This window comes from Eurosta solidaginis, chromosome 1, assembly GCF_040869045.1.
Source record: "Eurosta solidaginis isolate ZX-2024a chromosome 1, ASM4086904v1, whole genome shotgun sequence".
NCBI classification, from domain to species: domain Eukaryota; kingdom Metazoa; phylum Arthropoda; class Insecta; order Diptera; family Tephritidae; genus Eurosta; species Eurosta solidaginis.
The window spans coordinates 396,282,692-396,292,669 of NC_090319.1; positions in this window are offsets into that span (position 1 = coordinate 396,282,692).

Genomic DNA, 9,978 nt, shown 5'->3' on the forward strand with positions numbered 1-9,978 from the left:
TCTCTTTCTCATTGGGTTTTTACAGCGATTGTAAGCCCTATTTTATACTACTAGACCTGGTAGCAAAGAACAAAGCGTTAACGGCCGCAACCGGGCTTGGTGCTTCGGGGCAGCTTGAGCGCCGACCATATGGCCATAGTAGTATAGCGTCATCAATCACAAGACGAACAGACTACATGATTCCCTATCTGCGCTTCGAGGGAGATCTTAAGGCCACAATAGAGTTGGACGGTTGGCGCAAGGGTGCGCAAATGGCGGACGAGGCGATACATGTCTACACCGATGGTTCCAAAGTAGTGGAAGGAGTAGGGTCTGCGGTATACTGCGCTGATCCGGAAATAAGTAGATCCTACAGGCTGCCGGATTGCTGTAGCGTTTTCCAAGCGGAAATATTAGCCGTAACCAAAGCAGTAGAAAACCTGGAAGAGAATAGCTTAAGTTGCAACCGTGTTAACTTTTATATTGACAGTCAAGCAGCAATAAAGGCAATAATCTCGCATAGCACAGCATCTAAATGCGTGTTAGAGTATAAGCAGTCTCTGGAGAGAATCGGGACAGGGAGAAGCATACATCTATATTGGGTCCCAGGGCATATGGGAATAGATGGGAATGAAAAAGCGGACGAACTAGCTAAAAAGGGCGCATCCCTTGAAGCTTGCTCCGTAGACGTCCCAATTAGATTGGGCGAGATTAAGCGACGGCGAGAGGTGCACATGATCGACCAAGCGGGAAAGGCGTGGGTTCAAGCGCGGGGCTGTAAAGTGTCGAAGATTATGTGTAGGTCTTACAACCTTAGACTAACACAGTTGCTTCTATCATTAAAAAGAGAGGACTGTAGACTCATGACGGGTATTCTGACGAGGAGGAAACGATCGAGCACCTTCTGTGCTCGTGCCCTGCACTTGCCAGGCTAAGACTACAGCTATTAGGAGTGATACAGCTGTCAGATCTAGAAGCAGCAAGTGGCTTAAGTCCTAGGAAGCTTCAAGTATTTGCAAAGAGGACGGAGTTATTTTATAACATAGGTCCTGGTTTTTGATAGGGTTTTTCAGTTTGGTCGTTAAAACAAACTTCTGGTAACACTACGGACTCAATCAGTCTATGTGAGGTCCTCATGGACCGGCCAGTTCAACCTAACCTAACGTCCAAAGACAAAAACAAACATCATCAAGCCTTCTACGTTTCTTAACAAGTTTTACTTACGTTTTTGTTAAAATTCTGTTATAAATTAATAAAAAAATAAAAAGAAAATATTTAATAATTTGGGAAAAATTTAAACAACGTGACATCAGGACGGACAAGGCGACAGCTGTTTTGATTATACCTTGTAAATCTCTTCAAAGCCTTTTCTCCCGGGAGTGGGAGTCGAACCCGCACTCCTACGATAGTTGAAATTATAAAATTAAAAATAAAGTAATAAAATTAAATAAAATTTGAAATAAATGTTTTCATACATTTAAAGCGATACGGGCAATCCCCGGTTAACTCAAATAAGTTGGTTAATTCGTTGTAGTTCTGTAAATAGAACAAAAACAACAACAAATACCAAGTTTCTCTGAAAACCGCCTTACAAACATGCATAACTTCAACACATAACTACATACGAATTATGTGATGTGTAGAAGATAATATATGCGAAAGAAGGCAATTGGGAAAAACTTTACAAAAACTAAGGCATGACGTAGCTGAATGCGTTTGTAACCATTTCAGCTATCGTAGGACTGCGGGTTCGACTCCCACTCCCGGGAGAAAACGCTTTGAAGAGATTTACAAGGTATAATCGAAACAGCTCTCGCCTTGTTCGTCCTGATGTCACTTGTTTAAATTTTTCCCAAATTATTAAATAAATTATTAAATTAAAAATTGCTTGAAATAAATGTTTTCATACATTTAAAGCGATACGGGCAATCCCCGGTTAACTCATATAAAAAGAAAATATTTTTCCGCCAACTAATTTGCAACTTAGAAAAACGGAACTACGATCGAAATGCAGAATACACAAAACCGAACGATTCGAAGTTGGATCGAAAGTGATTGGAACACAGAATACCAAAATTGCCAAATCGAAAAAATTCCAATCCAAGTCGAGATGCAGAATAGGGCTGAATATGGTAGGTGTCACACCCATTTTACAAAGTTTTTTCTAAAGTTATATTTTCCGTCAATAAACCAATCCAATTACAAGGTTTCATCCCTTTTTTCATATATGCTATAGAATTATGGCATTTTTTTTAATTTTTCGTAATTTTCGATATCGAAAAAGTGGGCGTGGTCATAGTCGGATTTCGGCCATTTTTTATACCACGATAAAGTGAGTTCAGGTAAGTACGTGAACTATGTTTAGTAAAGACATATCGATTTTTGCTCAAGTTATCGTGTAAAGGGCCGAGCGGAAGGACAGACGGTCGACTGTGTATAAAAACTGGGCGTGCCTTCAACCGATTTCGCCCATTTTCACAGAAAACAGTTATCGTCGTAGAATCTATGTCCCTACCAAATTTCACAAGGTTTGGTTAATTGTTGTTCGACTTATGGCATTAAAAGTATTCTAGATAAATTAAATGAAGAAGGGCGGAGCCACGTCCATTTTGAATTTTTTTTTTTTTTTTGTATGTTGCTTCACCATATCATTACTGGAGTTGAATGTTGACATAATTTACTTATATACTGTAAAGATATTCAATTTTTTGTTATAATTTGACTTAAAAAAATTTTTTTTTTTAAGTGGGCGTGTTCGCCATCCCATTTTGCTAATTTTTATTTAGTACACATATAGGAATAGGAGTACCGCTCTTGCCAAATTTCATCATGATATCTTCAACGACTGCCAAATTACGGCTTACAAAACTTTCAAATTACCTTCTTTCAAAAGTGGCCGGTGCCACGCCCATTGTCCAAAATTTTACTAATTTTCTATTCTACGTCAAGGTCAACCCACCTACCAAGTTTCATCGCTTTATCCGTCTTTGGTAATGAATTATCGCACTTTTTGGGTTGTTCGAAATTTTCGACATCGAAAAAGTGGGCGTGGTTATAGTCCGATTTCGTTCATTTTAAATAGCGATCTGAGACGAGTGCCAAGGAACCTACATACCAAATTTCATCAAGATACCTCAAAATTTACTGAAGTTATCGTGTTTACAGATTTCTTTCTTCGCCAAGATCATTTTGATATATAGAAGTCATATCTATGTATCTCGATTAGTTTATGCCGTTACGGAATCCCTTTATGCGAACAAAGTTAATATACTCTGTGAGCTCTGATCAGCTGAGTATAAATATATTACGATAACGGAACATATGGTCCTAGTATTTAAGGTTGGGTATAGAGCTCCACATTTTCTTAAACGGCTTTATGCATTGTCATCGGGTTCTGAACTAAATTCCAAGTTCCAAGCTTGTAGCTTATCGGGAAGTTACTTAAATTTTAATTACAAAATTCGTTCACAACGGCCAGCCTGTCAAGTCAAGCTAAATAAAACCGTTTAAAAACTCCGTTAGGTGACGCATGGATCGAAATATTTAAAAAAAAATCGTATTTGTGGTCCGATTTGGCTCATATTTGGAACAAACACTACATACAGTCCGGTAGAAGTGACGAGAAATAATAGGCAATTAAATAAAAACTTGAAAATAGAATAATTAAAAAAAAAATTCAAGTTAAACGGTTTTATTGAAAACATACCCAGGACCTACCTACATAATTATTTTCTAGCTTTTAGTATTATTATTACTTAATGTAAGTATTGTTTTCAATAAAACCGTTTAACTAAAATTTTTTTTTAAATTATTTTATTTCCTTTATATTTCTTAAATAATGCTATTCAATCACATTTAATCTTTTTATTTTATTCATTTCATTGCTGTATGTTTTTTATTGTTTTTTTTCGATTGGCTATATAAATCTCAAACTGACTGATGCCAAATATACCCGAAAGGGACTAAATGGGATCAATTATGCCCAAATGTAGGGATTAATCGCACAATTTTTTGCAGGGGAGTTTATCAAACTATTTGTAGAAATGATAATAGATTATGAATCTAATGAGTAGTAGTGGTCCCTATTGAACATATGTAAATAATCTACATAAGTACCTTTTGAATGCTATTCTTATTTAAAACATGTACATGTTCGTTCCGATCATCGGACCTGGGGTACCTTAAGTCAGCAAAAAGCATTAAAAATTCTCATACAATTTTCAACCTCTTATCTGTGTCAGGTGATTTTTCACAAGTTCTAGGTATTTAAAAAAAACTTTAGGTTAAAATTTATTAAGTTATTGTAAGCATACACTTATGCAACCGCGTTATTCGGGGAAATTCGCCAAACTTTGGTTTTTTTGGAGAAAAAATTGTTTTTTTGAAACATGAAGCATTCTTAACATACGACATCTTGCTTCCCTGTGGAAGTGTGCCATAGTTAAGCCTGTTCCTAAAAAAGGGTCTGCAAGCTCAATCACTGATTATCGACCCATAAGCATTCTGCCAGTAATATCTAAAGTTCTTGAAAGGCTGCTAGCAGATCAAATCAACTCACATATTTCGAGGCATAATCTACTTTCGCCGTACCAGTCGGGTTTTAGAGCCAATCACAGCTATGCAACTGCATTACTAACAGTAATCGATGATATCCGAATACCCTTCGATAATAACCAGCTCACCCTGCTCTGCTTACTAGACTTTTCAAAAGCTTTCGACTCTGTCGACCACGAGTTGCTCTGTTATAAGCTACAGCTATACTTCGGAGTTCCTAAAAGCGCCTTGATGCTAATGGAAAGTTATTTAACTGGAAGAGTTCAATTTGTCAACACAGGAAGTAAGTGTCGGGTATGAAAAACTTAATCCAAGATGGTCCGCAGGGCTCCATCCTTGGGCCCTTATTATTTAGTATTTTTATAAACGACATTTTCTCAGTGTGTAAGCACATGAGCATGCATGTGTATGCAGATGATATACAAATGTATTTATCTGGTAGTTTCGCGAACCTAAGCACACTTTGTGTCAAATTAAATAATGACCTATCATGCGTGCAGTACTAGGCCAATAGTAATGGTCTTTGCCTTAATGCTAATAAATCGTTTGTATTACCTATTTCTAAGAAAAAGGTCGTCGATGTAGTAACTCCTACTATATGCACTGGTAATACTGCTCTACAAACTGTTACTAAGATCACGAATCTGGGTTTCGTAATTAACTCAAACCTAACTTGTGTTGACCATATCAACTCTGTTGTTGGTAAAGTGTATGGTACATTGCGCAATCTGAGGCAATCTGCACAGTTTACGCCTCCTCAAATTAGAAGAAAGCTTGCCGTACAGCTTAAGTATATTGCCAATAATAACCCACTCTTAGCTAGTTTACAACAAACTAGATTCGTGCTCTGCACATAAAATTGAGATTGCCTTTAATCAGGTAACTCGCTACGTATTTGGGTTACGCAGGTTCGATCATATTTCGGCGTGGCGGTTTCAACTCTTAGGATGTGACAGATTCGCCTATCAGAAGGCTAGAAGTGTAATTTTCTTGTTCAGGTTGATTTCTACTAAATCCCCAAGGTCTCTCAGGTTGTTTTTGTTGTAGCAGTGCTTCGGCCCACCTAACAGCCGTGACCGATCACAAATCAATATCCTCTAACGAGAGTCCAAGGAAACTTGCTGTTTCAACAGCGGTGGACCATAATGAAAGGGGTGTTAGAGGCGTTGGTTCCACATTACAATTAAAGAGATGGTTGGTGTCATGTGGGGACACATTGCAAGCGGGGCCTACATTTTATATGTCGGTGTTGATTCTGGATAGGTAAGAGTTTAACCTGTTACACTATCCAGAACGAAGTTGAGCAAGAGTGACACGCGTTTCCCTGGGGAGTATGCGTTCTTCTTCCACAAGTTTTGGGTACTTTTCTTTGAGTACTGGATTCACCGGGCAATTCCCGACATAAAGGTCCGACGCCTGTTTATGGAGTTCACCAAGGACTGCTTGTGTTTTTTTGCTTCATACGGCTGAGTTCTCAGGTGCCATATTTCCTCAAAAAGCTTAGATGACTCCTTAAGCCCCTAGGCGGTGTTGGCTCATCAATCAGATGTCTGTTTGGATGCCCAGGTTTCTGGGTATTCAACAGGAACTGTTTGGTTAGCATCTCATTTCTCTCCCTGATGGGGAGTATTCTCGTCTCATTATGTAGATGGTGTTCTGGGGACATAAGAAGGCAGCCCGGGGCGATTCTGAGAGCAGTATTTTTGCAGGCCTGTAGCTTCTTCCAGTGGGTAATTTTTAGGCTTGGCGACCATATGGGTGACGCGTAGCACGTAAACGGCTGGCCAATTGCTTTGTATGTAGTAATGAGCGTTTCTTTATATTTTCCCCAGGTACTGCCAGCAAGGGATTTGAGGATTTTATTACGGCTCTGGATTTTCGGAACAATTACGGCTGCGTGCTCACCAAAATGTACATCCTGATCAAACGTCACACCCAAGATTTTGGGGTGTAGGACAGTCGGTAGCGTAGTGCCATTGACGTCGATGTTTAAAATGGTCGACATTTGGGACGTCCATGTTGTAAATAAGCTCGCGGAAGATTTAGTCGATGATAATACCAGGTTTCGCGAGGCGAAAAAACTGGAGAGATCAGGGAGGTAGCCGTTTATTCTGTTGCAGAGCTCATCGATCTTTGGGCCTGGGCCGGTGCCATTATTGTGCAGTCATCGGCGTATGAAACGATAGTGACTACTTCTGGTGGTGAAGGTAGCTTAGATATGTAGAAATTAAACAAAAGTGGGGATAGGACACCACCCTGTTGCACCCCTTGTTTATTTCTTCTTGGTTTTGATGTTTCGTTTCTAAATTGCACCGATGCCTGCCGACCACCCAGATAATTTGCGGTCCACCTTTTAAGACATGGGGGAAGGGTAGACCCTTCCAGGTCTTGCAGTAGCGTGCCATGGTTGACCGTATCAAAAGCTTTTGATAGGTCTAGCGCTACGAGTACTGTTCTATGGTGGGGGTTTTGATTTAAACCGCAATTTATCTGGGTGCTGATGGCATTTAGCGCGGTGGTGGTGCTATGGAGTTTTCTGAAGCCATGCTGATGAGAGGCTAGCTGCAAATTTGCTTGGAAGTAGGGGAGCAAAATGGCTTCAAGCGTCTTTGCTACTGGCGATAGGAGAGATATCGGACGATACGACTCTCCTATGTTAGCTGGTTTCCCAGGCTTTAGTAGCGGGACCACCTTGGCCATTTTTCATTTTTCGGGTATGACAAAGGTGGAAAAAGACAGGCTGAAGACATGTGCTAAGTATTTGAAACCCTCTTTCCCTAGGCTTTTGAGCATCGGCATGGCTATGCCGTCTGGGCCCACTGCTTTGGATGGTTTAGCGTGACCAATGGCATATTCAACCTCTCTGGCGGTGATGGTAATTGGTGACGCGCTGAATTTATGTTTATGTGCGTGTCTGTTGGCCCTCCGTCTATCTTTGTCGACCGTAGAATGCATTACATATTGACGGCAGAAAGCCCTCGCGCATTTTTTCGAATCCGACAGCACTTTATCGCCGAAGGCGATGGAAACTTTGTCATTGTGCTTAGACGGATTCGATAGGGACTTTACGGTGGACCAAAGTATACCCATACCGGCAGAGAGGTTACAACCTCTTAGGTGCTCCTCCCATTTCGCCCGCTTGTGTTCATCCACAAGCAATCTAATGCGTTGGTTTATGTCCCTTATTTGGTGGTCGCCTGGGTCGAGCTGTCTTATAAGGTTACGTTCTCTCGCTAAATGTGCGGCCTCCGCCGGGTAGTGGGGCCGAATTTCGGGAATTCTCCCGGTGGGAATGAAGCGTGCCGAGGCGGATTCAATGACCTTGCGGAAAGCACGCTCCCCTTGGCGGGCATCAGTCGGGATAGGGAGGGCATCAAAGAGGTTGTCTGTAAAAGATTTGTATTCCTCCCACTTTCCTTTTTTAAAGTTTATGAAAGTGCGTTTTTCTGTAACGATGAAGTCGGCGGTACGCTCGAACGAAATTAGTATAGGCAGGTGGTCGGATGCCAATGTTACCATCGGCTGCCAGTTGACGCAGTTTACGACTTCTGCGCTCACGATTGAGATATCCGGCGAACTGTGACAGCTTCCTACCATACGTGTGGGGGCGTCTCCGTTTATTCTGCAGAACGTCGTTTCTTCTATTTGATCCGCCAACATCTCACCCCTACTGTCCGCCCGCAAGTTTGAATGCCATAGATCGTGATGGGCATTAAAGTCGCCTAAGATAATGCGATTGTTGCCAGTGAGTAAGGCGCTAATATTAGGTCGGTATCCACTGGGGCAACAGGTGGCAAGAGGGATGTAGATGTTGATGATTTCTAGGTTTGCATCGGCTGACCGGACAGATAGACATTGTCCCTGCGGTCGATACCAGGATCAAATATATGATATTGCACAGTGGTGCATGATAAACACGAGGCCGCCTCCATTTCCGCTCATGCTATCTTTTCTGTGGACATTATACCCAGAACAGGTTTGCAGTGCAGGTCTTGCTGTGAGTTTAGTCTCTTGAATCGCAGCAATGCGGATGTTGTGCCGCTTCATGAAATCGACTATCTCCGTGATCTTCCCAGTTAATCCATTACAGTTTAACTGCAGAATTCTGAAGTGCATGGGGGGAGGCGTCGCCACTGTGGGAGTAAGTGACGGTTGACTACGCCTGGGTTCAGGAAGGCCAGAACGCAACTGCTGTTGTGGCCCTGGGACTGGGCGTCCTTGGTCAAGCATTGGGGTACCCGGTAGATTGGGGTTTGCGACCTGGCAACATGGCGCAATGCAACCCGACCTTCACTATTGCTGCCGGAAAAGAGGGGGGAGAAGACGGGGGCAAGGGCTGATGCTCAGCATTGCTACCGACTCTACTACGAAGATAGTAGTTATGAGTGGTAGCAGCTGTTTGAGTTGTTGGCGCCGCGGGGCGCGAGCAGCAGCAGGTACTAGTTGTGGCTTGCTGAGCAGCTGGGCTGCTAGTGGGGGGGGGGGGGGGGGGCGCTAAGGCGTAGACTACGGGACGCCCTTGGACGTGAACAGCAAGGAGCCACAAAAGATTTATAAAAGTTACGTGGACGTCGGGTTTTGGGATCAAGCCCAGAGCAACATGTCCGATGCAACCATCCCTTACACGAGACACACTGAACGGAGTATGACCGTCCTAAAATCCCAAGTCGCTCCGGTACATAGAACCGACTGCCTTGGGAAGCGAGGTCTCTCAGGTCATGTAGTATAGTTGTACCCAACTACAATTTTGTTGTCTCTATAAGGCTGTTTTTCGTCAACACCATTCGTATATGGAACTCAATCCCAGCTGCAATAAGGAGCAATGTAAACCAAAGCAATTATATGCGCATTCTTTTCAATTATTCCTCTACACATTAATCTTAATCTGACCATTTTTTTTACTAAAATTTTTCCTAAGTCGTCCACTTTAAGTATAGTTTTAATTAACTGTCTTTAATATGTCTACTATATCTATATATATTTTATATCATTACTCCTGTACTTTATATAGCGTCATTAACTTAGGTTTCATTTAGTAATACTATGTATCCCTTTTTTATCCCAAAATTTTATTCAATCTAGTTAAATACATATCTATGACAATGTTTGTTGTACTATAAAAGATATATTATCTTACTGTACTAATGTAATTACTAATAAATGAAATGAAATGAAAAAGGTATCACGCAAATATCTTTTTGTTAGGAACATTGAGGGGTAAATTGGAGCTAGAGTGCATCGCCGTTACTCGTCTTACATAATGCCTCAAAAAGATACAGTCAAAATATCGAGCAAATATATATAAATTGAGGTCGCAATGTTAAATATACATTTATTTCAACACTTCTGTACCGATTATATCGAAATTTTAACAAAATATGGAGATATATGCAGCTGTTAGCTATGTAAAATTTTTTGGATACACGAGACCCGGTTTCGTAGATA